This window comes from Notamacropus eugenii, chromosome X (assembly GCF_028372415.1).
Source record: "Notamacropus eugenii isolate mMacEug1 chromosome X, mMacEug1.pri_v2, whole genome shotgun sequence".
Classification (NCBI taxonomy): Eukaryota; Metazoa; Chordata; class Mammalia; order Diprotodontia; family Macropodidae; genus Notamacropus; species Notamacropus eugenii.
In genome coordinates this window covers 8,599,234-8,625,946 of record NC_092879.1, presented here as the reverse complement: position 1 = coordinate 8,625,946, position 26,713 = coordinate 8,599,234, and the positions used below count along the sequence as shown (strand labels likewise).

Here is a 26,713-nt window from a genome sequence, read left to right as displayed (position 1 = left end):
CTGCTGTCGAAATGTCATCATTTTGTCTGAATTGTGTCCAAATTTGTATCATCCAATCACCTTGGGAGTGGGGGGAAATCAAACTTAATGTCTCTATTATTTAAAAGTATACTACCACAATGAGACAAAAATGAATAAGAAAATATTCAAAGACAACAATCAACATTTAGAAAAACTGTTGAGAAGCTTGAGCATTTACACATAGGCATTTTGTACATTCCACATGTAAAAATATTAGTTTGTACTTACAATACTTTTTTTTTACTTTTTCCACTACTTTTGGGGGTACATTATAATTTGTCATTAAAATTTACATGAAGTTCAGAAATTAATGTTTTTCAAGGTATCAAAATGTGGCCTTATAAAAAAAGTAAGCAAAATTTGGACAAAAATTATTTTATAGATAATACAAAAGACATCCATGTGAATTTATAAAGATATGCTGTAGTTCTTCATGTTGATATATATTATATTCCATGGAAGAAATGAAGCCATCTCCATAATGGTCATTTTTCTTAAAAATATCTTCTAACACAGAATCATGCTATGACTTATCCTCTTTCTCAAATTCCTTTTTCAAGTAATCATTGATCTCCATTTTAGAAAGTTACTTCTCATTGTCCACATCGATCTGTTTAAATGTTTCAATGCTTCAGGGTCCTTTGGTCACAGCATACAATTCAATCTCTAAAATCAGTGTTGTATCTGGTAGAATCAAAGCTATCTTTGTCTTGACCTATAAGCAAATAGCTAGATAGTCAATGATGATTTCTGGGAAACTGATTTTCATGTTTCCAATTTGTCCGGCTATATTCTTCTGGTCTTAGGAAGGAAACTTTCATAGCCTTCCTTTCCATAGCCCAGTGAAGGAGGTATTGTCACTTTTCTTTTTTCTCCAGAACACATACCCATCATAGCAATATCTGGGCCTTTTATTACTTGCCCAACACCAGGAACAAACCATTTTGGATGATCTTTAATTTGTGTCTGGCTGCAGTAGAATTGGGTGCTGTTTTCTAAGTAGCCATCATAATGGGCATTGAGCAGGTCCCCCTTCCTGCTTTTGGGAGAACAGTTTTCTGGAAGATGCAAAATTTCTATTTTCACTTCATCCATAACTTCCTCTACTTTTTGGCTCTTAAAGCATTACGTGCATATTAGATTGTCATTGGGTAGCAGGAGTCAGAAGTGATGTGCAGGAGAGCCTGCACCCTGGGATTTCGGGTAGGGCCGGCAGTAGCAGGATGGCAATCCCCTTGGGCACTTTTGATTTTCCCTTGGGGTGGAGAAAGGTTGGGGGGGGGAGATGAGGGAGAATGGAGGGAGAAGGGAAGAGGAAAAAACAATGGTGAGAAGGGAATGGGGAAGAGAAAATGGAGGGAGAAGAGAGGTAAAGGGGGTGAATGAAGATGGGGAGACAGGAGAGGGAGAATGAGACAGGATGGGGATCAGAAGAAGGTAAAGGAAGAAGGCGAATGGAAAAGAGGAATGGGTATGAGTAGAGGGAAGGAGTCGGGGGTGGGAAAAAGGAGAATAACAAGAGAGGGAAGAAAAGGACAAGGGAGAGGAAGGGTAGAGGGAGGAGAAAGGGGAGAGCGAAAAGGAGAGGGAGAGGAGGAATAAGGAGGAGGGAGAAAGGAGGGGGATGAGGAGAGAAGTCAGTTTGTACTCATAATATTTTTATGCATTCCTCAGACTTTACCAAAAAAATTTCAGGAGAGAAAAAGAAGTCCTACCAAGAAAACTTTGAAATATTTTTCTTGAAACTGATGTGGTTTAAGGAGTTCAGGGACTCCCCAAAGACCAGAGTACTAGACAGGGTCGTCTGGAATGAATTCATGGACTCAAGCATTGTCTAAGTCAAGTTGGCAAAGGTGTATTGTGACTCCAATATGGCAGGCTGAGCTCCTAAGGGAACTTGCATTCCTTAAGGAATTTGCAACTTAACAGGAATGATGTTAAAGTTTATATAGGAAAAGTCCTGCATTATCTGGCAGATATGCTAATTACATGGTAATTTACAACCTTGGTCACTGTCTTCATTCACTACTGGAAACCAGGGGAAGGGGTTTTTCAGGGGTGTGTTTTGGGTCTTATCTCTGTAGCAAGATATCTTTGAGAGCTGATGTCTGTGGCTTGACCTCTAGATTGTATATGATAACTGTGGGTGTCAATACAAGAATATTCTGTGGTTACTATATAGTCCTGTTTTTACAAGAGGATTTCGTCAGAGGTCAGCTTCTTCTTGGGGTAGGGAACGACCAGTTTGTTTTATTGGGGTCCACTCAGGAGTTATTGCTATGCATAGTATCTAGGCTGCGGTAGAAACTGTCAGGGATAGTGTTTTCAAGCTGGGAGAAATTTGATTTTGGAATTGGGGTCCAAGCAAAAACACCCAAGCACCCCATTAAAACCAGAATCTGAAAGAATGGACTATTTTATATTATATTAATAACCAAATTAGGATTGAGGTTTGTTGCCTTTGTATTTCCTTATTCTGGGAGTAGTAAGTCAGTAAGTCTCTGAAGTGCAGGGCTGAAAAAGGTATTGGCCTAACCCTCAGGAAAAATTCTTTTAGAACTCAACCCAACTAGCTCAGGTTATTTCTGATTACAGTGTAAATAGAATCCAATTTGGGTGAATTCTAGCCCTAAAGCATTAGGCTCCTGCCCTTAAAACCTCTCATGGTTCAACAGGAGTTGTCTGGCTGGAGATAGAAAGCAGAAGAAAGGTGAGAGACTGTACCCTGATCAGACCAAAAAGACAGTATTCCGTTCAGTTCTGGGACCACATTTTAGGAAAGGCCACCAATAAGCTGAAGGGTGTCTAGAGTAAGGCAAGCAGGATGATAAAGGTCTTGAGTTCATGCCATATAACGATTAGCTGAAAGAACTTGGGATCTTTATTTAGGAGAATGTAAGATCGGGCACAGATACAGTCAGTTGTGGAGAAAGGATCAGACTTGTTATGCTTGGACTCAAAGGACAGAACTAGAAGCAACGGGTTTAAGTTGCCTGAAGTAAGAAAAAACTTCCTTACAATTAAAGCTACCCCAAAGTGGAATGGGTTTCCTTGGGAGGTTGTGATGTGGCTACAAACAGCTCCTGAAGGGTTGAAAATAATATTAAGGGTTGCTTTTGCCGTACTTTGTGAAGCCTCTAGTTTATTGTGTAACCTGAAGGTGTCTTAACGTCCTTTCCACTTTATCTTGAACTTGTACCAAAAAATTTTGTCTCCTTCATCCTATGTCATTCTTTCCTGTCTTTAATCTTTAACCTCCATAAAAACCTCTAAAATAACATCATCACTCTGAAATTCTTATATAAGCATAACTCCCGCAAATATCAGAGTCTCGCTTAGTTTTCTTGCTAAGGCATCCCATGATGCTTTTTCACACAAAATAAAAAGCTCCCCTTGGTTAAAACATCCAAGTGAATTCTTTCACACATGAACTAGCGCTCCCAACTCTAAACCTCATAATTTGAGGTTAAATAAGAGTTAGTGAGGTTTCCCTCACTTGAGATATTTAAGTTGAGCATTGCTTGAGCCCCCCAAAGAAGGCCAAAACCCAGCTTAAGCAACAAGTAGCAGCGCCCTGGTTGGCATAACAGACATGCTTTGCGCGCTCTCTGAGTGAACCTGAAGGTCTCCTTCTGAATTTAGCTGACTGGAAAGATTTTTCTAACAAGGACTGGGTGTCACCAGATATTGCCCTTATCTTATTATTTTATGGTATTTGTTTAGACATTATCTTGAATAATGACACCCCTCTTTACTTATTGCTTATGAACATTAAATGACACTTATGATTTTTTTGGTTTTTAATTTTAATTTATTTATTTAAGTTTTCAACATTCATTTCCATAAAATTTTGAGTTTCAAATTTTCTCCCCATTTCTCCCCTCCCCCACCCCAAAATGCCAAGCATTCTAATTACCCCTATCATCAATCTGCTCTCCCTTCTAACATCCCTCCTTTCCCTTATCCCCATCTTCTCTTTTTGCCTGCAGGGCAAGATAAATTTCTATATCCCATTACCTGTATTTCTTATTTCCTAGTTGTATGCAAAACAATACTCAACAGTTGTTCCTAAAACTTTGAGTTCCAGCTTCTCTTCCTCCTTCCCTCCCCACCTACCCCCATTGGGAAGGTAAGCAAGTCAATATAGGCCATACCTGTGTAGTTTTGCAAATGACTTCCATAATAGTCGTGTTGTGTAACACTAACTATAGTTCCCCCCATCCTATCCTGCCCCTCATTTAATCTATTCTCTTTTGACCTTGTCCCTCCCCAAGAGTGTTGACTTCTGATTGCTCCCTCCTCCCATTGCTCTCCCTTCCATCATCCCCCTCACCCTGCTTATCCCCTTCTCCCCCACTTTCCTGTATTGTAAGGTAGATTTTCATACGAAAATGAGTATGCATTTTATTCCTTCCTTTAGCCGAATGTAATGAGAGTAGGCTTCATGTTTTTTTCTCACCTCCCCCCTTTCTCCTTCTACTGGAAAGTCTTTTACTTGCCTCTTTTATGAGAGATAATTTGCCCCATTCCATTTCTCCCTTTCTCCTCCCAATATATTCCTCTCTCACCCCTCAATTTCATTTTTTTAGATATGATTCCATCCTATTCAGCTCACCCTGTACTCTCTCTCTGTCTGTCTGTCTCTGTCTCTGTCCCTCTCTCTCTCTGTCTCTCTCACTCTGTGTGTGTGTGTGTGTGTGTGTGTGTGTGCAATCCCACCAACTCCCCAGATACTGAAAATAGTTTCAAGAGTTACAAATATTGTCTTTCCATGTAGGAATGTAAACAGTCCAACTTTAGCAAGTCCCTTATGTATTGTCTTGCCTGTTTACCTTTCCATGCTTCTCTTCATTCTTGTGTTTGAAAGTCAAATTTTATTTTCATCTCTGTTTTTTTCATCAAAAATGCTTGAAAGTCCTCTATTTCATTGAAAGACCATTTTTCCCCCTGAAGTATTATACTCAGCTTTGCTGGGTAGGTGATTCTTGGTTTTAATCCTAGTTCTTTTGCCTTCTGGAATATCCTATTCTAAACACATCGATCCCTTAATGTAGAAGCTGCTAGATCTTGTGTTGTCTTGATTGTATTTCCACTGTACTCAAATTGTTTCTTTCTAGCTGCTTGTAATATTTTCTCCTACCTGGGAACTCTGGAATTTGGTCACAATGTTCCTAAGAGTTTCTCTTTTTGGATCTCTTTCAGGAGGTGATCAGTGGATTCTTTCAATATTTATTTTGACCCCTGGTTCTAGAATGTCAGAGCAGTTTTCCTTGACAATTTCATGAAAGATGATGCCTAGGCTCTTTTTTGGATCATGACTTTCAGGCAGTCCCATAATTTTTAAATTGTCTCTCCTGGATCTGTTTTCCAGATCATTTGTTTTTCCAGTGAGATATTTCACATCATCTTCCATTTTTTCATTCTTTTGGTTTTGTTTTGTGATTTCTTGGTTTCTCATAAAGTCATTAGTCTCCATCTGTTCCATTCAAATTTTTAAAGAACCATTTTCTTTAGTGAACTTTTGAACCTCCTTTTCCATTTGGCTAATTCTGCTTTTGAAAGCATTCTTCTCCTCATTGGCTTTTTGAACCTCTTTTGCCAATTGAGTTAGCCTATTTTTAAAGGTGTTGTTTTCTTCAGCACTCTTTTGGGTCTCCTTTAGCAAGCTACTGACTTGCTTTTCATGATTGTTTTGCATCAATCTCATTTCTCTTCCCAATTTTTACTCTACCTCTCTTAGTTGATTTTCAAAATCCTTCTTGAGCTCTTTCATGGCCTGAGACCACTGAATATTTATTTTGGATGTTTGGGATACAGAAGCCTTGACTTTTATGTCTTTCCCTCATGGTAAGCATTGTTCTTCCTCATCCAAAAGGATGGGAGAAGATATCTGTTCACCAAGAAAGTAGCCTTCTATAGCCTTGTTATTTTCCCCCTTCTTTGGGCGTTTTCCTAACCAGTTACTTGACTTTTGGGTCCTTTGTCAAGAGTCTGGGGGTCTGTAAGATCTCAGTTCCTCCAAGGTGGTACAATCAAGCATGTACACTGTTCTGGGAGCAAGCAGAAATTTTTGTGTCCTGAATCCGAGTAATAGCGTTTTGTCTTCACAACCACCTTGCCTCCAGTTCTGCCAAGCCAGCACTGGTGGCTGAGATTCAGATAAGCTGCGGGAGCAGGTCCGCCATTCAGTGTGAGATAAAAATCAGCTGCCTCAGGGCCTCTACTCAGGGCTGAGGTAATTGTTAGCTGCTCAGTGCTCCCAGAGCTTTTATGATCCAGCAACGGATACGGGTTGCTGTAGATGCTGCTGTAGAAGCTGCTGCCGCCTGTCCAGTGCAGCCTCTGGCCAGAGCTATGGGAAGGCCCTCCTCCCTTCTCGGCCAGCTAAAAAAAAACCCTGTCACTGAACTTTGGCGTCTGTGGGTTGAGGGATCTGCTGACTGCTGCTATTGCCACTGGGGATTCCGCCAGTGGGGATTCCATCCCCAGGCCTGGTGGCATCCTCCCTGAGCCAGCTGTGTGGCCAAGGGTGGGCTGGGCTTCACTCCGCATTCACAGCAACAGGTATTTCCCATTGTCCTTTCGGGTCACCCTGGACTGGAAATCTCTTCCATTCTGTTGTTCTGTGGCTTCTCCTGTTCTAGAATTTGTTGAGAGTCTTTCTTTACAGGTATTTTATGGGCTGTGGGGGAAGAGCTAGCAGTATGTGTGTCTTTCTACTCTGCCATCTTGGCTCCAACCCCCTCCCTGACACTTACGTTTTGACATCTTTGTTTATGGTAGAAGAAACACAGACTTCCTTGGCATCCTCTTGGACCTGTAACTTCAATTGATACTATGGCACCTCTCTTATTGCTTTATGGATTCCATCTTATTATGGCATTCCCATTTTATGTCATTTCCATGTTTATGGTTGACACATAGGGAGATTATAAATTTCACTGACACAAGCATCCTGAAGTCAGAAGGGGAAGGGGGCGTGCTCTGAGGCTGTAAAAGTCCCCTTCAGATACAACACAATGGTAAACAGAAATGTTAGAGCATAGCTACAAAATAGTCATCCAGCCTGAGGCTGTTTATGCAGAACCTTATAAAACCAGCATTTTTGTTGTTTATGAAATAAAAGTTTTCTATACAGATAAAGCTTCCAGGATTGTGAAGCTGGTTTCTGTAGGTATCAAACTGCTAAATGTCTTCAGCCCAAAGTTCATGGGATGCCTCAAAAGGAGGAAACTCAATTCATGTAGATTCTCACATGCACATCTATGTTATTTTGTGCCTACTGATGCTTTAGTGACCTAGTTAAAGAAAAAAAGCACCCTTTTCTTAAAATTAATCGAACGACTGAATTAAAAAAGCCAAATCCTGGAAGAGCTAGAAGAAATTCCCCAATCCACTTCTTAGGTAGAGTTATGACAGTGTTGTTTGTGTTCTATATGAACTAATTGTGACTAGAACAATGGTTTGGTAAAAGAAAGTTAGAACACATTAAAACCAGTACCCTTCAAATATCCCTGGTTTAAAATCACAATGAAGGTAACTCCCATATGTATGATTTTCTAGCTTAAAGAGAATATGCAGCACATGTACAACCTAATTCCATTTTTCAACCAAACCTCTGACCAGGTTGACAAAGGAAAATCATTTTTTTCTGTTTGTTATTTAAGCTTCTCTATGGTTTTTTCCCCCTTCCCTCCTTTATGTATTCATTTATGGTTTCTCACATTCACTTTTGTAAATTTGAATTTAAAATTTTCCTTCTTTCCCTCCCTCCTTCCCAAAATGGTATGCAGTATGTGTACAATCATATGAAACACAGTTCCACGTTAGTCATGTTGTGAAAGAAGAATCAGAGCAGAAGGAGAAACCAAGAGAAAGAAAAGAGAGAGAAAATAGTATGCTCCAATCTGCCTTCAGATTCCATAATTCTTTCTCTGGATGTGGATCACATTTTCCATCATGAGTCTTTCAGAATTTTCTTAGATCACTGTATTACTGAGAAGAGCTAAGTCTCTCACATTTGGTCACTCCAATACGTTGCTGTTACTCTGCACTATGTTCTTCTGGTTCTGTTCACTTCACTCAGCATGAATTCATGCAAGTCTTTCTAGGTTTTCCTAAAATCTGCCTCGTCATTATTTCTTCTAGTACAATATTACTCCTTTACATTTATATACCCCAACTTGTTCCGCCATTCCCCAATTGACGACATATCCTCAGTATCCAATTCTTGGCCACCACAAAGAAAGCTGCTATAAATATTTTTGTACATGTGGGACCATTTCCCTTTTTTATGCTTTCTCTGGGATACAAACCTCGTAGTGCTGCATCAAAGGTTTTTTTTTTTTTTATAGCCCTTGGGCATAGTTCCAAATTGCTGTCCAGAAGGGTCGGATCAGTTCACAACTCCATCAATAATGCACTACTGTCCCAATTTTCCCATATCTTCTCCAATACGTATCATTCTCCTGTTTTGTCATATTAGCCAATCTGATAGGTGTGATGTGGTGCCTCAGAATTATTTTAATTTGCATTTCTCTAATCAGTATTGATTTAGAGCATTTTTATAGGACTATAGTTAGTTTTAATTTCATCTGAAAACTGACTTTCATGTTCTTTGACCATTTCTCAGTTGGGGAACGACTTGTATTCTTATAAATTTAACTCAGTTCTCCCAGTGTCTTCCACCTATGATCCTCAGGCAATTCTAACTGGGCAAGTCTAACTGCAAATACATAGTACACTGGCACTGATGTAATGGCTGTTACAACTAGCCCAGCTGAAGGACTGCCCTTGCGACAATGCTGTGCACATGAAGGAAGCAGCTGTCACCATCACTTACAACCTTCAACTAAGGAGTAGGGAAAGTAGGCCCTTCTTGGATACTAGGAAAGCTATGTTTTGTCATAATAAAATAATTTTAAAACCATTAAATCCTCAGGCAGCGTACTGATTGTAGGTGGAATGAACTTTTAATGAAATAGAGCATTGCCAAGCTTTCATGAAGGAAAGATGAGTTGAGTAGAAAGTTTGAAATACAAACAGAAAAAGAGATAAATACAAGAGAGCAATAATAAGGTATTAAACAAGCATGAAGTGTTTACATTCAAGTAGAGGAAGATGATATCATTTTCACCTCTAAACCCTAATATCATCAGGGGTCTAGAAAATGCCAAATAAAGCAGAGGGCCTGGTAGAAGTGTTTGTATCATCTAAAAGAAAAAAAAAAGAAGAGAGGGAAGAATACACTGGGAGTGGAGGTGGATGGTGGAATGGGAGATAAAAGATGAGGGAAAGTATAACAAGCAATCAGGATGCACAGATAGAAGACTATGCAAACAAGGAGGAATGGATTGAGGAAACAGATGACATGTGAAGCTCACTTTCATCTGAACTGCTCAAGAGAGGGAAGAATACAGAATCCCGGTTTCTCTCAACAAGGAAACAGCAGGAGAAGGGGAGAGGGGGGAATCAAAGGGAAAACAGACTTGGTGAAATTTTTTTATATCTATCCATAGAGGGTTGTCCATAAAGAGGGACTTAAAAGGAAAGTAAGTAATCTGTGATAGGGCTCTTGGAAAGAGAAGGAGAAGAAGGGCAGAGAAACAAAAGCAAGCTGGTAGCACCTATAGCACTGGGGTTAAGCACAATCCTTGCATAGCCCTCTTCTTTATAAGAAGAGAACAGGAAACAAATAAAGGTAAAAATATAAGAGAAATACATAATCAATGATAACTGTGAATGAGAATGGAATGATGTCACCCATAAGGTGGAGGAGGATAACAAAAAATCTGAGAAAGTACAATCCAAAAATATGTCGTTTACAAGGAACACACTTGAAAAAAGTTAAGATAAGCATTTCGAACAAATTTGTTCATTCTTCAGTTGAAGCAAAAAAAAAAAAAGACAGGGTAATAATCGTGATCTCAGACAAGACAATGGCAAAAATAGACTTGATTAAAAGAGATAAACCACAAAATAACATTTTGGTGAAAACTGCCATGGACAATAAATTAATATCAGTACCAAAATACAGACCAAATGGCGTAATATTTAAATACAGAAAAGTAAATGAATGAAAGGATGAAACAGAAAATACAATAATAGTGTGGGACATCAATGTGTCCTTTTCAGATCTAGACAAATATAGTCGAATAATATACGGGAAAAAAAGCTAAGGACATGAACACATTTTAGAAAAGTTGAATAGGATAGAAGTTTGATGGTTACTAACTGGGAATAAAAAAGAATAGATATATTTCATTGTATGTGGCATTTTACAAAAATTTGCCGTCAGTTAATGAAAAAGTAGAAAAGCAGAATATTAAACACATCTTTTAAGTTATGTTACATAAAAGGCTGCCAAAAATTATTAAAAATTAATTTGAGACAAAATAACTTAACTCTAAAAAATAGGAGAGTAAAAGAACAAATCACTGTATAGGGAGAGCCACAGGGAATGTGACTTATGACTCCACAGAAGAAAGCAAACTACCTTGAGTAAATGTAGACAGCAAAAGAAGCTCCAGCTATCCCATGAAAACACTTGTATGTAACCCTGAGCTATCTCTGGCACTATGCTTTCTTTGTTCTGTTTCTATATAATACGTGAGAGGGCTCCAGAGGAGACCATGAGTCTAGTGACTTTGCACAGCCCCGCCTCACTTATATCCAAATCACCTGCAAGTAAAGACATCATTTTCCTGATGTCATTGGTCTTCAAGAATGAAGGGCAAACGACAATCTGTGAATAGTAGTAGCTGGGGACACAAATGGCCAGTTCCAATTGGGCAGTGTTGCTTCCTCCCTCCTTCCCTCCCTCCTTCCTTCTTTCCCTCCCTCTTCTCCCTCTGTCCACATAGAAAATCATACCCTTACTTGTGGGTACTCTGTCCAAAGGAATATAAATTTTGGTCACTGAAACCTCACAAGACTTTTTGGGGTTTACAGGCTAGATTTCTTTCTTTTTCTCTGTCTTATTTGTTTTATCATTTAAAAAAAAACTGGGACAATTAACTCTCTTGTCCCATGTGATTTCATTTATGATTTCTTGCAATAAAGCCCTGGAAAATCAGGCTTTGCTAAGGCCCCTTGGGATTCAAACTCAGCAGACTGAGACCTGAGAAAGACCTTAGCTTAAAAAGACCAAGATCTGTATCTTGCCACTGGACCCAGATAGATCTGGAGGAGGAGAAACTGCACAGCGCTGTCTTACTTAAATACAATTCACGTCCAAGTCAAGACAACCTTTCTGATGTCATTAGTCCTGTTCCAGAACAAAGGACACACAACAAACAACGATAGAATAGGTGGCCTAGTGTAGGAGTGGTGCAGGGATCCACGATGTTATTTCGTCCTAATGCCACCCAAGATGACTGGCCTCTTGTGAGTAAGCTCTCCCTGATGAAACCTATTAATAACCAAGCTGGTATGGGCCCTTCTTTCTTCAGTATCTCGCTGTTCTCTCAGAAGATATCCCACGATACAAATGGCACAATTAGGCCAGAACAGATTCTGCCCCTTACAATCACAGAAACACATAAGAATTTCATTAAAATAATGACAACAACGAGGCAACATACCAAAATTTGGGGGATGCATACATGCTTAGGGAAAATTTCTATCTCAACATTTTTATCACTAAAAGAGAAAAGGAAGAGATCAACGAATTGGGCATGCAAATTGAAAAAGAAAGCCATCTACCAAAACCTATTTTATAGAGCTAGAAAAAAAATAACAAAATTCATCTGGAAGAAAAATAGGTCAAGACTATCAAGATATCAAGGGAACTAATGAAGCAAGTTAGCCTATCCATACCAGATCTCAAGCTACATAAAAAAGCAGTAATCATCAAAACTATCTGGTACTGGCTAAGAAATAGGAGTGGTAGATCAGTGGAATATGTTAGTTACACAAGACACAGTAGTAAATGACTATAGTAACCTACTGTTTGATAAACCCAAAGACTCCAGCCTTTGGGATAAGAATTCACTAACTGACAAAAACTACTGGGAAAACTGGAAAACAATGTGGCCCCAAATAGGTATATAGACCAATATCTCACACTATATATCAAGATAAAGTAAAAATGGGTACATGGTTCAGACATAAAGGGTGATACCATAAGCAAATTAGAAGAGTAAGAAATAGTCTGTCACATCTATGGAGAAGTGAAGAACTCATGACCAAATAAGGAATAGAGAGCATTACCAAAAGTAAAATAGATCATTTTCATTATACTAAAACATAAAACTTTTGCACAAATAAAACCAATACAACCAAGGTCAGAAAGAAAACAGAAAGCTGGGAAACAAACTTTACAACTAGTGTCTCTGATAAAGTCCTCATTTCTCAACTAGACAGAGAACTGAGTCAAATCTATGAGACTATGAGACATTTTCCAATTGATAAATAGTCAAAGGATATGAACAGGCAGTTTTCAGAGGAGGAGATAAAAGCTATCTCTAGGCATATAAAGAAGTACTCTAAATCACTTTTGATTAGAGAAATGCAAAGTAAAACAACTCTAAGGTACTAACTCACACCTATCAGAGTGGCTAATAAGACAAAAAAAGGAAAATGATAAATGTTGGAGAGGATATGGGAAAATTGAGACACTGATGTAATGCAGGGGGAGTTGTGAACTGATCCAAGCATTCTCTAGAGCAACAGAGAACTATAACCAAAGGGCTACAAAACTGTGCATATCTTTTGATGCAGCAATATCGTTACTAGGTCTGTATCCCAAAGAGATCATAAAAAGCGGAACAGGGTCCACATGTGCAAAAATATTTATAGCAGCCCTTTTCGTGCTGGCAAAATATTGGAAACTGAGGGGATGCTCATCAATTGGGGAACGGCTCAACAAGCTGTGGTACATGAATGTAATTGCATACTCTTGCGCAATAAGAAATGATAAACAACCAGATTTCAGAAAAACCTGGAAAGATTTGTACAAACTGTGGCAAAGTGAAATGAGCAGAACCAGGAATCATTGTACACAGTATGAGCAGCATTGTGGGACGAGCAACTACGAATGACTCAGCTCCTGTCAGCAACACAGTGATCTAAGTGAAGTATAAATGACTCCTGAAGGAAAATGCTATCCAGATAATGAACTGATGGACTGAGAAGGAAGGCTGAAGCATACTTTTTTCACTTTATTCTTTTTTTGTGGTGCTTTTTCTTTTAATTATTTTCTTCTTTCATAACTGTGGCTAAAATTGAAATATACTTTGCATGATAACTATGTACAATCTATACGAAATTGCCTATCATTTTTGGAAAGGAGAGGAGGGAGAAAAATTTGGAACTCTAGGAAATCTTATAAAAATGGATGCTAAAAATTGTCTTGATGTGTAATTGCTAGAAAAATACAATAAATTAAAGAAAAATAGAAAGAAATCAAATTTAAAACGGCAGATTTAATATCAAAATGGGAGTACTAAAAATCAAAATAAGAGATTAACAAAACTGAAAAGAAAAAATGTATTATTAAACAAACCTAAGTGGTAGTTTTGTTTTGTTTTGTTTAGGGGAGGTAGGAAGGGAATAAACAATTTGCTAATTCGATTAAAAAGAAAAACAAATTACCAAGGTCAAAAATTCAAAGGATTTTTTAAAATAAAGTAATAAAAGAAATTATTAGAAAACCGTTTCACCCAGTCATCTGCCAATAAAATTAATATTGAAATGAAATGGATGAATATTTATAACAATAAAAAGGCTCAGATTAATATAACAAGTAAACAAGTATTTAAAGATTCCATTTTCAGAAGAAGAAATTAAGCAAGACATACATTAAAAAACCTGAAGGACCAGATGGATTTAAAAACAAGTTCCATCAAACATTTACAGGACAACTAATTTCAGTATTACATAAACTGTAGAGAAAATTAGGAAAAGAAGGTGTCCTGCAAAATGCCTTCTATGATACGAATATGGTCTTCCTATCTTAACAAGGGAGAGTAAGGGGGAAAAAAGAAAATTATACCAGAGGAATATATGATGTGAAATTTTAAAATAATTTTACAACACCAACAAATCACAATGGTAACAAGGACTGCAGGGCTGGCTCAGTATTATAAATATAAGTGATGAGAACAACAACAAATCATATGACTATATCAATATACTGAGAAAAAGGTTTTTGATGATATACTCCATTCATTCCTGTCGATAACACAAGAAACCCAGGAATAATTAGTATCTATCTAAAACCAAGAGCTAGTATTTCATGTAATGGGGATAAACTAGCATCTCTTCTTATAAGATCAGGAGTAAAACAAGGAGGTGCACTATTTGGTACAATGCTAGAAGTGCTAGAGCTCCAGTAATAACACAGGGAAATCAAAGTGAGAGAATAAGCACAGTCAGAATGCAAACATCATTACTGCTTTTTCCATACCGTATGATGGTTTCCTTAAAGAATGGTAGGGAATCAACTAAGAAATCAATTGAAATGTCAACAAAGTTTCAGAATATAAAATAAATTCACATAAATCATTGGCATTACTATATATTACCAATAAAGCCCAGCAGGAAGAGATAGACAAAGAAATTCCATTTAAATTGATACCAAATGTATGAAATACTGAGAAAAATTTTTTTATTGCATTAATAACCAATTTTATATATGGAGCCCAAAGATCCTCTTTTGCTTACCCATTCAAAGTCCAGTTTCTCAAGGGCATTTCTGACCTAGCCTGCAAATTCACCCCTCCCAGACCACCTTATCTAGGTGGAATTCTTACTGTAAACCTATCACTGCTCAAATTCAAGTAGGATTGGGTAGAGAACAGATTCTTTTGTATAGACTGCTGTTGGAGGATGATTTAGGAGTCTCCACATGATCCAAGTCACATCCCCCAGCCACTCACTTCTCATTACAGTATTCATTCTCGCATTAATTGTTAACCACTCAGAACTGAGTTTCACCCTCAGGGACACCTCCTTTTCCAAAGGTATTTAAAACATTCAGGAACTTCCATTCTATGTCTTTGGTTAGGAGAGCAACTAGTGACCTCACTTGATTGATTATTTGCTAGCATAAATAATCAACTGATTGTTAATTACCCAGAAACTCTCTCTCAAACTTTTGATTTGTAATTCTTTCTGTTCACTTGTCCTCAGTTTTGGTTACTTGGGTTTTTGTTTTTGTTTTTGTTTTTGTTTTTTTTTTTGTATTTTACACAAGCTCTGCCTAATACTTTTAGATGAGGAATAGGGAGTACATACATTTTATCCACAATCTCCACTAAAAGTTTTATTTTTAATTTTTAAAAAACATTTTCGAAGAACATTTACACTGATTTGACACATACGCTAGATTCACCCACTGTATAAACAACTTCAGCGTCACTCAACTGAGAGTTTGTAATGCTATTCTTTGACCTCTTATTTCCTCAAGTAGAAAACCTTCCTAGAGGGGTACAAAAAAGAAGCAATACATGAAAGAAACTAACACTTACTGTGTCTTTCCTCATTAATTCATTCCAAACACGAGCACCTACAATATTCTAAATACTAAAGAGAGTACAAAAAGGCACCTCACTCGGGCTTCTTGGAGAAAAGACATGAATTAGTGAAGTAGCAGGAGAAGACAATATGTCAAAATGGATGGTACAGCAAAGTGTTACAAAAATTTTCATAAGGTTAAGATTAATATGGATTGTGTTATTGGGTATAATCATTCATTTCTTGCCCCCTATCCATGAGGATGCCCCAAGATGCTGTCCTTAGCCCTCTGCTTTCTGTGATCTTAGCTCTCATGCGTTGAGTATCATCTTTATACAGATGATTCATGAATATATGTAAGGGAATTGCCAACCCTCAGCTCTCTTGGACAGCATACACCAATCACGGCTCAGGTAATCTGAGGGGAGATTGGTAAGGCATGAACAAGATGGCACTGGGAGGAAGGGTTCCGCCCCTGTTCACCACCAGATACTTCCTGAAACGTGGCTGGAAAGCAGTAGCAAAACTTGCTTAAACTAGTTTAACCTTGCTTGTCCTGCTTACGTAACTAAGGCGTACATGATACTATATAAGTGCCTGAGCTAGTTTGAATAAACGGAGTTGCCTTACATCTTTGCCTCCCACCTCATCGTTACTCACAGCGAGCTCCTTCAGGGTCGACAGGCCCTGCTGGTCAGATAAACCTGTCGGCTCGGGGTGAATGGCCCCCACTAAATCCCGTGCAAATAGATACATATCCTGACCTAATATTTTTCCGGAATTCCAGTCCCATATCACTAACTGCCTTCTTGGACATCTTAGGCAACTCAAGCTCAAATCAACCAAAACACATCTCATTTTCTTCCACTTTAACCTACCCTTTCTCCAAACTTCCCTGTTTCTGTTGAAGGTGTCACGAAACTTCCTGTCAGTCAAGATTGAAAACTAGAGATCAACGGTCCTCTCTGCCAACCCTTATGTCTCTGATCCATTGTCCAGTCTTATCCGTGTTATCTCAACATCTTTCCTATCCATGTTCTTTTTCCCCCTTACATTGTCCCTGCCCAATTTTGAATCTATATTACCTAGTTATATGGACAGTCGCATAACCTAATCAATCTCCTCCATTTACCCTAGCTCCATTCCCCACCCCCCCATCCACTTCCACAGCATGCCAAAATAATCTTCCCAAATCACAGTCTAATCCTGCTAATCCCTGCTCAAAAATCTCCAATGATTTTTCATTGCCTCAGAGATAAAACAGCAACTCAAGTTGGCATTTAAAACATTTCATTTTGGCTCCTGCCTAACTTTCCTAATTTATGTTATACATATTTATAGACTAGACTAAGTGGCTTACTCTCTCCATTCTCTAAACTTAATGTTCGATCTCTCACCTGTATGCCTATGAGCAAGCTATTTTTTTATGCCTTTTAAAATGCTTAGCTTCCTTCCATACCCATCTAAGGGGCCACTTTCTTTGTGAACCCTTTCCTGATTTCCCTCTTTGTTAGCATTCATTCCCTCTCTCCTTCCCTCCCTCCATTCTCAAATTACCTTGCATTTTTTCTGTTTCCATGCTGCAGACCCCACTGGGACATAAGTTCTTTGAAGGTAGGGTACTCTTTTATGTTGTCTTTATAATTACTCAGCACAGTTGTTAAAATTAATTATCTGAAATAGAAAATAATCTTGAGGAACAAAGTTTCTGAGCGAAAATTATTTAATAGCAAGGCTAGCAAGTTATCATTAAATGAGGTCCAGTAATTAGTGTCAACCTGAAAGTTTGGTTAAAAAAGACAAACAGGCTAAATGCATTTTTTGTTTATTCCCTTAAAGTTAGTGGTTACATGATCATGGAGTCAGAAAAACTTCTGATTGTTACAGGAACAACCAGGTTTAAATCTGTTTTAGGACAATCCAAGAGTGGCTGTGTCCCTCAGTTTGATGGTCTCCATGTGTTTAACTACTAAGTGAGAAAGGAATTTCTTAATTGAATGGGTGGTAAATACAATAAGATAACAGCGTTGTCAAAGTTTCAATTGAAATTACAACCTAGGATATATGTGTGTTCTTTACCATTAACGTAGTACATGTCCACAAAATATGAAGATATGGAAAGAGTTCCATTATTCAAGATGGTGTCTTCGGTTAAGGGTCTCATAAAGAATGCTAAGTCAGCCCCATCTGGCCTTGGTGATGTAATAAGAGGGATAATCTGAGTTTACTTCTGTGAACAAAGAGACTGTTAGGTCCAGGCTCTTCTTCTGATTAATTAATTCAAGCTCTGGCCCTTATTAAAGTCCAAAAAGTAATATTAAATATTATCATTTCCTCCTTTTGGTCAAAGCCAAGCCTAAGGTTTCACCTGTAGACCAACAAAGGTATGGAAAAGCTTCTAATCAACCAGTCCTGCATACGCCAGGGACTCAGATACGGAGGGAGTTGTTCTTCATGAAGGTCTGGTCTGGACCCTTGAGAAAGATGTCTATGTCTCATGTCGTCTTCTTCAGGCCCTTTCCAAACTGAAGGGCAAGGTCCACTCAGGAGCAGGGTCAATTTCTGTGACAGATGTATCCAGGAGTCTATACAAAGAAACCTGGCAGTGGCTCCCAGAAAACATGTGATTTGATAATTGAGAGGGAATTGTGCAACATAGTTAACATGGCTAAAGGCACATGGAAATAATTCAGTTTCCAAGCCATGAAGGGCTAGGTTCAAACAACTGACTCTCTTATTTGACCCTCCTTCTTTCTCTTATTCCCTTTCCCTCAGATTTCCCTATTGGGTAAGATAGATTTCCATACATAGCCAAGTGTGTGTGTTTATCTCTGTCTGTGTATGTGTATATTCTTCATTCTTTGAACCATTTCCATTGAGAGTGAGGTGCAAGAATTGTCCCCTCCACCCCATTTACCCTCCCACTGTAAAAGTTCTTCCTTTTGTGCTTCTTTTCTGTGTGAAAATTTTCCCATGCCACCTCTCCTTTCCCCTTCTCTCAGTAACTCCCTTTATCACACCTTCATTTTTTTTTGGAGATCGTGATCAACTCACTCCCACACCTTCTGACTATGTGTACTCCATTTGACTGCCCTAATACTGAGAAAGACCTAATGAGTTATATGAATCATTTTCCCATATAGGTATGTAAACACTTTAACTTTATTGATTCCTTTATGATTTTTCTTTCATGTTTGTTTGTACACTTCTCTGGAGTCTTCTATTTGAATGTAAAATTTTTTATTCCACTCCAGTCTTTTCAGCAGGAATGCTTGAAAGTCCTCTATTTCATTAAATATCCACTTCCCCCCTGAATGACTGTACTCAGTTTTTCTGGGTAGGTGATTCTTTGTTGTACTTTTAGCTCCTTTGCCTTCTGGAATATCATATTCCAAGCCCTCTGCTTCTTTAACATGGAAGCTGCTAAATCTTGTATGGTCCTGACTGTGGCTCCACAATATTTGAACTGTTTCATTCTGGCTTCTTACAATACTTTCTCCTTGAATTGGGAGTGCTGCAATTTGGCAATAATATTCCATGAAGTTTTCATTTTGGCATCTCCTTTAGGAAGTGATCAGTGGATTCTTTTGATTTCTGTTTTACACTCTGGATCTAAGATATTCAGCAATTTTCCTTTATAAATTCTTGAAATGTTATGTCTAGCTTTTTTTAATCATGGCTTTCTGGTAGCCCAATGATTCTTAAATTGTATCTATTTTTCATCTGTTTTCCACATCAGTTTTTTTCTGATGAGATAATTCGCATTTTCTTCTCTTTTCCCCATTTTTTTTACTTTGTTATATTGCTTCTTGTTTTTTCACAGAGTCTTTAGATTTCAGCTGCCTGATTCTAATTTTTAATCCATTATTTTCTTCAGTGAGATTTTGTATCTCTCTTTGTATTTTGGCCTATTTACTTTAAAAGGAGTTCTTTTCTTAGGTAAATTTTTGTGTGCCTCTTTTACCATTAGGCCAATTCTGTTTTTATTTTTTCTTCAATGGCTTTTTGGTGCCTTGTTTACCAAGTTGCTAATTCTCCTTTCATAACTTTCTTACATTAGTCTCATTTATTTTCCCGTTTTTTCCTCTACCACTCTTTTCTCTTTAGCTCTTCAAGGAATTTTCGTTGGGCTTCGTCCAATTATCATTTTTATTTGAGACTTTGGTTGAGTTTTTTTCCTCATTGTCTTATTCTGATTTTGTGTCTTGGTCTACCCTGACACCATAGTAGTTTTTTATGGTCAATTTTTTAAATTATTATTTGTTTGTTTGTTTGTTGCTGTTGCTCATTTTTCCAGACTATTTATTGACTTTGAATTATATGTTAAAATTGGGCATCTCCCTTGTGGATGCAGAAGCACTCTCCCAGTCTTGAAGCTTTATCACACTGCTGTTTTCAGAGCTAGTTTTGGGAGTCTACAAGTCTTTGGTGATTACAAGGTGGTGAGATCTGAGCAGAGGTGTGGTCACTGCTCTCCTCGTCTGTGTGCTTTGTTTTTGAACCAGAAAGCGTCCCTGCTCCCCTGTACCCGTAAGCACTACCACCCCTCTCCACCATGGAACTACAACCAGAACTACTATGAGGAATAGAGTTGCCCATCAGCACCAGCTGTACTGAGTGCTAGCAACAAGATCCCTGTGATCACTTTCTGACCAGGTGTCTGACCCCCTTTCTGCCTCTTGACTCAGAGCTCCTGAAGCAGCTGCTGCAATCAATATTGTCCCTGCTGTGTCAGCATTCCGGAAAGGCCTCCACCCTGGTGTCACAAAAGAAACCTGTTTAATTGATTAGTTCAGGTTTTTCCCCTTACTAAAAGTCAAAAATGATATTAATTGTTATCAGGACAGAATTCTATCAGAGAGCAGGGAATTCTAAATTCTGACTAGGAGATCTTGGCCCTAATAGTTCACCAGTGGATTTTAGGAATAAGAAGGAAGCAGGAACTAAACTTACCCAGTAGCTGGTAGTTCTCTGATTTACGATGAAATTTATTTCCACACTCAGCTTTAGTTAGTCAGTTAGCACTTGTTAAATGCCTGCTTGGATAATTACTCTTCCTCCTCCTCCTTCTCCTTCTCCTCCTCCTCATCCTTTTGTGTTCCACCCCCAAAACCTCCTTTTTTCCCTGTGAGTTTACTGGCTACATCTCTTGCTCAATGATCAAGCCTCAAAATTAATTCATTTTGGAGCTCATAGACTGGACAAGTCCCCACCAAACTAACACAGAGTGAATTTAAATATTGAATAGTAATTGTTTTTCTTTTACCCAGGAACACTGAGGGACTTCTCTTCCCAGTTTTATTTTATTTTATTTTATTTTATTTATTATATGGGCCATGCTTTGAGCAACTACTTAAGGAAGCCTATTCATTGAATGGGTATATCTCACTCAAAGTAACTATAGGACCATAACGTGAAAGGGCCAGTGTCTCCCATTGCATCTTCGCATCATCTCCCAGTGACATCAGGCCACTGGATCCAGATGGCCCAGTAGAAGAAAGTGAGTTTGGTGACCTTGCACAGCCCTCCCTCCCTCCCTAAAATCAAAGTCAACTACAAGTCATGTCATCCATCCTCTTGATCCTCTTTGAGAATGAAGGACAAACAGAACAACAGCAAACACAATAACTTGGGTAATTAACAATAGAAAGAGTAGTTTTTCAACTTAAAACTGTCCTTGACATCCTTACCTCTCTCTCCTCCTGCATTATTGTTCCTTACGGACCACTCCCCTTTTGATTTCTAGGATACCTTTTTCTCTTAAAATGGTCTTGAGTAATGTGACCTTTCCTCACACAGCAGAAGCACTTTTGAAATGCCCAGAGATGTTTAAATACAATGTCCAATATAGCCTGTAAAATGGTCTCGCTAATGATTCCTGAAACAAGCTGCGTAAGTCTAGTCCCTTTCCACAGCTTCCTATCCTTCATAGACATGGGATATAGAAAGGTGGAGCTTGAAGGAAATTAAGTATCAAGGATACCTGAATTGGTTAGTGCTTTCTCTCAGTGACCAAAGACAAAACCATGCAGATCACTGAATGCTTAAATACCTTTGGAAAAAGGTATGGCCTTGACAGTTGGAAATAAACCCTGGTTGGTGAACAATTAATCAGGGGATGTGGACATATTAATGAGGAAGTGGGCTAAAAGTCTTCAGCACCTTCTGCTGAGAATGTGACTTGATCATGAGCCTCAGTCACCTCCAGCAATCCAGACAAAGTCTCCATGTTGACCTAGATCACTCTGGATGATTTTCTCCTTCATTAGAAGAGTTCCCCTTGATTGCGATGGAGGGTTGCAAGGGCACGGGGAAGAGGGGTTCAGGGATGCCCACATGCTTGGGTGGGGGTTAGAATGCGCCTAAATTAGATTCTCTTTATACCCTAAACAAAAGTTAGGTCTTCAGGTTGGGTGAGATCCCACCTGAGATCAAGGATATGTAAGTCAATTCTTAGACCAAACTCATCTATAAGTCTTATCCTTCAAAGACTGGCTGAATGATCCACAGAAACTGCTCCCTGAATGAATAAAGAGAAAGGAAAAGAAAACTTAGTGCTAATTTAATAATTACTTATTCCTATAATATAAAAATAATTATTTCTCTCAATAGGGAACTTTTAAAATAAAGTTAGATATGGGCACATTGAAAAAAACAATTTATTTTTAGTTTTCTACATTCAGTTTTATAAGGTTTTGTGTTTCAAATTTTCTCCCATTCCCTGTCCTCCTTATCCAAAATGGCGTGCAGTCTGATACAGGTTTTCCTTATGCATTCAGACTAAACATATTGAACACAGAGTTGTGAGTAGACCGAGGTGCCTGAATGGGGACCCAGCTACCTGGGTAACTCAGCTCATCTCCTCCTTTCTGTCCACCCCACCCTTCTCTCCAAAGGAAGGCAAATTTGTTTGATCAGAGGACGCTCAGTTAACTTGAGGTTTATGGGTCAGATTTCTTCCTTCGTTCCTTTCTTTCTTTCTCTCTTTTTTCTTTTTTCTTCCTTACTTCCTTCTCTCTCTTCCTTTCTTTCTCTCTTCCTTTCATTCTCTCTCTGTCTTTCTTTCTTTCCTTCTTTTTTCTTCCCTCCTTCTGTCCTTCCCCCCTCTTGCAACATTTAATACAATTTCTATCACTGTGATGGTGATGCTCTGAAGGAAAACTCAGGTCCTAAGCCACCCAGGAAATGAGTAAAGGTGAAATTATTGAGCCTTCTCTAACAACAATAAAAATCAAACCAACAACATTTTCCAGCTGAGGTTAGTTTAAGGGGGCACTTGTGTTAGATTGGACACTGTCGTTGGGGTACACTTCCAAGCCAATTATGGTGACAGGGGCACTTCTGTATTGGGTGAGTCTCGCTCTTCATTCATTTCAGTCATGTCTTACATTTCTTGACCCCAATTGGGGTTTTCCTGGCAAGATACTGGAGTGGTTTGCTGGTTATTTCTCCAGCTCATTTTAAAGATGAGAAACTGAGGAAAACAGAGTTAAGTGACTTGTCCAGGGTCACACAGCTAGTAAGTGTCTGAACTCAGGTTTGAACTCAGAAAGTGAAATCTCTGACTCCAGGCCCAGCATTATGTCTACTGAAGAAGCACCTAAATGTTCTGGGTAAGACTCATTTATTGCAAATGCTGATAATGCCTAAGGAGTATATGTTGACCAATATAAGGTGCTAAGTTCCCAGGATTTAAAGGGGAAATTGTTTGTGATTTTATATAATTTTAATTTTAAGGCACATAATAAAGTGAAAAGAAAGAAAAGGAAAAACTGGCAGGTCAGAGCAGGGTGCATCCTTAGAACATAGCATTTCTGGTTTGGACTGGATTGCTGCAACTATTAATCCAGTATTGTAATGATGGGGGAAAATGTAAACACCTCATTTGGCAGATGAGAAAAACTCTGGCTCAGACAATCTCAAACGATCGTAGAGAATGAATCAGAAAGGATCACCAAGACCATCGAATCTAACCTACACATTGAATTGAAGAGGAGGCAGAGGTCCAAGGAGGGGTAGGGATATGTAGTACTTACTACACTGGTAGTAAGTCAGTGACAGGATTTGAACTTGAGTCCTCTTGACTCACAGTCCAGAGAATTTCCATTTCCCAAAATTCCTGTGCAGGGTGCAATGTAAACTACCTGTACCTTCCACACCTGAACTTGAAAGCTGGACATGAGTAGTATCACTAACTGTGTCAAGAAGAAGGGAGGCTGCAGGAGCAGGCCAGGAGGCAGAAGGAGGAAGACCCTTAGACTCCCTTTCAACACTGTAGATCCCATTCCATGGATGCCCCCCTCGTGCTGAGTGATTCTTGCAAGTGTCCCGCCTTCAGTCTCCCTGTTCTGAGTGCTGCTGGTTCAGAGAAAAGGGGGAAGAGTATGTCACTTATCAATGGCTACCATAGTCCTCACTGTGCACTAGATGGTCCTCCAACTACACACATGAACAAGAATAACTGGGACAAATGAAGGTAGTCAGAAAAAGTGGGAAAGACAGAGAGAAGACGGAGACTTAGATGAAAGAGAGGGTCATGAAGACAGATGTAACACATTGAGAAAGAAGAGGGGGTATAAAGAGAAAGGAAGGACATTGATAATAAAGAAAGCCAGATCATAAGGGGAGACACACACAGAAAGTTAAGGGGATCCTTTGAGAGGAGAGGAAGGTAGAAGGAGGACAGGTAACACATAGAGAAGGCAAGGACAGTGAGAAGATGGCCACATTAAGAGGCAAGAGGGCCATGGAGACAAGTGAAGCACGCTGATAGAGAAAAGCAGGCAAATAGAGACAGGGGGAAACATGGAGAGATAAAAGGGTAAAGAAAAAGTAGAGGAGAACAAAGTGAGGGTAAGGTTTGAGGGAGATAAAGATCAAGATGAAGAAAGGCAAGAGACACACACACAGGGAGAAGAAATGGGCACACAAAGAGGGGAATAAGCATAGTGAGATTAAGGGACAGACACGGAGGAAGGATGGGAAAAGAAGAGAGTTTGGTCAAAGAAAGAGAGGATCACAGAGAAAGAAGAGAGGGGTAAGCAAAGACACTTTGGGAAGGATGGAAACACATTGTGAAGAATGGACACATAGAGAGGAAAAGCGCAAGTAGAGTCTGGAGTGGGCACTTGAGGAGGAGAATGACAGTCAGAGGGTCACCTAACATAATGACACCAAGATAAGAGGTACGACTTATAGAGCAAGGGAGGCACAAGTAGATGAAGGAGAGGGAATGTGGGAGCAAAAAGTGATAGGAGAGATGCACAGAGAAGAGCAGGAATACACACACATGGTATGCTCAGGGCATAGCCAGAGAAATAACTTAGAGAGAAGGGAAAAACCTGAAGAGAGACAGAGGGCATTTCAGAGAGTAAAGGGACACATAGAGAGAGAAGAAAGACACATAGCCATGATAAGGACAGACAATTAGAAAAGAGTACATCTCTAGCAGCGAGTCAAGAAGGTATATAGTGCAGTTAAGGACAGAGATAGAGGAGAAACACATAGGGAAGAGGGAGAGAGACAGAGTTGGACATAATGAGAGAGGAGCAGCATACAGAGAGAAAAGAGGATCCTAGAAACATGTGGGGTGTACAAAGAGAAAGGAAAGTGGTCAATGGGAGACCTAAAGAAGGTGAGAAAGACAGAGAGATGGGAGGTGTGGGAAAAGAACAAAGACGTTTAGAGAGTTTTGAGGAGGCTTATTGAGAAGAAAGGGATATAAAGAAGAGATAGGCAAATGAAGATGGGAGAAACATAGGAGAAACGAAAAAGAAACAAAAGCAGTAGAGGTTACCTAATCAGGGGAGGGAGGCCTGGGAAAAGGAGAGGGACAGAGAGGAGATGGACACATAAGAGAGGAGAGGCAACGAACTAGACAGAGAGGGTAAAGAGAGAGGAGAAGGAAAGGTCACAAAGAGGGACGAGAAGGGAAATAGGGAAAGTCACATAAAGAGAGGACACAATCAGTAAGTGAAAGTACATAGAGAGACATATGGGTGTGAGGAACAAAGTGGGGTGGAAGGATCATCTATTTAACAGTGAGGAGCAAAGTAGGGAGGGAGACAGAGAGAGAAAGACAGAGAGAGAGGAAGGGGGAGAGAGAGAGAGAGAGAGAGAGAGAGAGAGAGAGAGAGAGAGAGAGAGAGAGAGAGAGAGAGAGAGAGAGAGAGAGCAGGAAACAGTGGCAGGGAGAGAAGAAGAAACAGTAGGTGAAGACAGATTGGAGAAGAACCCAGAAGAGACGTACCCATTCCAGGTTCCAGGACACATAGAGAAGGAAGAGACATGGAAGGAGCAGAATGGTGGGATAGTCACATGACTCTATCACCATGGGAATAATAATAAAGAGATGAAGGGAGTCAGCAAGAAACTCTCCTTAAAGTATTTCAGACACTTTGGATAAGTTATCCTGGAAGCTAGATACAAGGAAAGCTCTGAACTGGAAAGCCTAACTCCTTGAGGAGGTAAGATACCCCACCTTGCCAACCAGAGGCATTATGTAGATGCTGTTGATTGTCACGGGTAAACCTCTTGCTCAGAGAACTGTTTAAGATGGTCAGTTTTCCAGTTGGGGCTAGTTTGAGGAACCACTTGTGGTAGATTGGAAACTCTTGTTAGGGTAAGCATCCCAGCTATTCATAGTGCCAGGGGCCCTGGGGACCTGGGAGAGAGTGACTTAGAATATATCATTTCCTTTTAACAGTAGAAGTTGCCTGTCCTACACACTTTGTTCTAGTGGGAAGCATCATTCATCCCCTAACTCCTTATTAGCATGACTGAATGAGGGGTAATTGCCCAACCATAAGTAATCAGTAGCAACTACAGCCCAGTGATAGTTGAATAAACTGCTTTTCAGTTGTAGGTCAGGGACGAGAAATACCTTAGCTTTGTTGCCTTTGGTCTTAGGTTTTTTACATCCTTCTACACAAATGAATTAGAAAATGAACCAAACCAAATGGTTGGGAAAGTCAAGAAAAGTTCACAGTGAGCCATTTTTTCCAGAAGCAGGTAACTTAGGAAGACAGAAAGAGATATTTGGACACTAGGGTGGCAGCTGGTCAAGAGTTCACTACAGCTGGAGCACAGCAGGAGGTAGAAGAGGCAATAGGGGAAGCAACTGCTTCAGAGGGGCAAGAGGGGAGTAATCCAATGCCAACCCTCCTTAGACTTCCACATCCAAGTTCCAGAACAATATTCAAATACAGAGATAAGTGGAACAGGTGGAAGACATCCC

At 39.3% G+C, this 26,713-nt stretch overlaps 1 pseudogene; it reads right to left on the bottom strand.

The window, feature by feature from the left end:
- Positions 1–397: 397 nt before the first annotated feature.
- Positions 398–26,713, bottom strand: part of LOC140515868 (peptidyl-prolyl cis-trans isomerase FKBP7-like) — a 65,740-nt pseudogene continuing 39,424 nt past the window's right edge.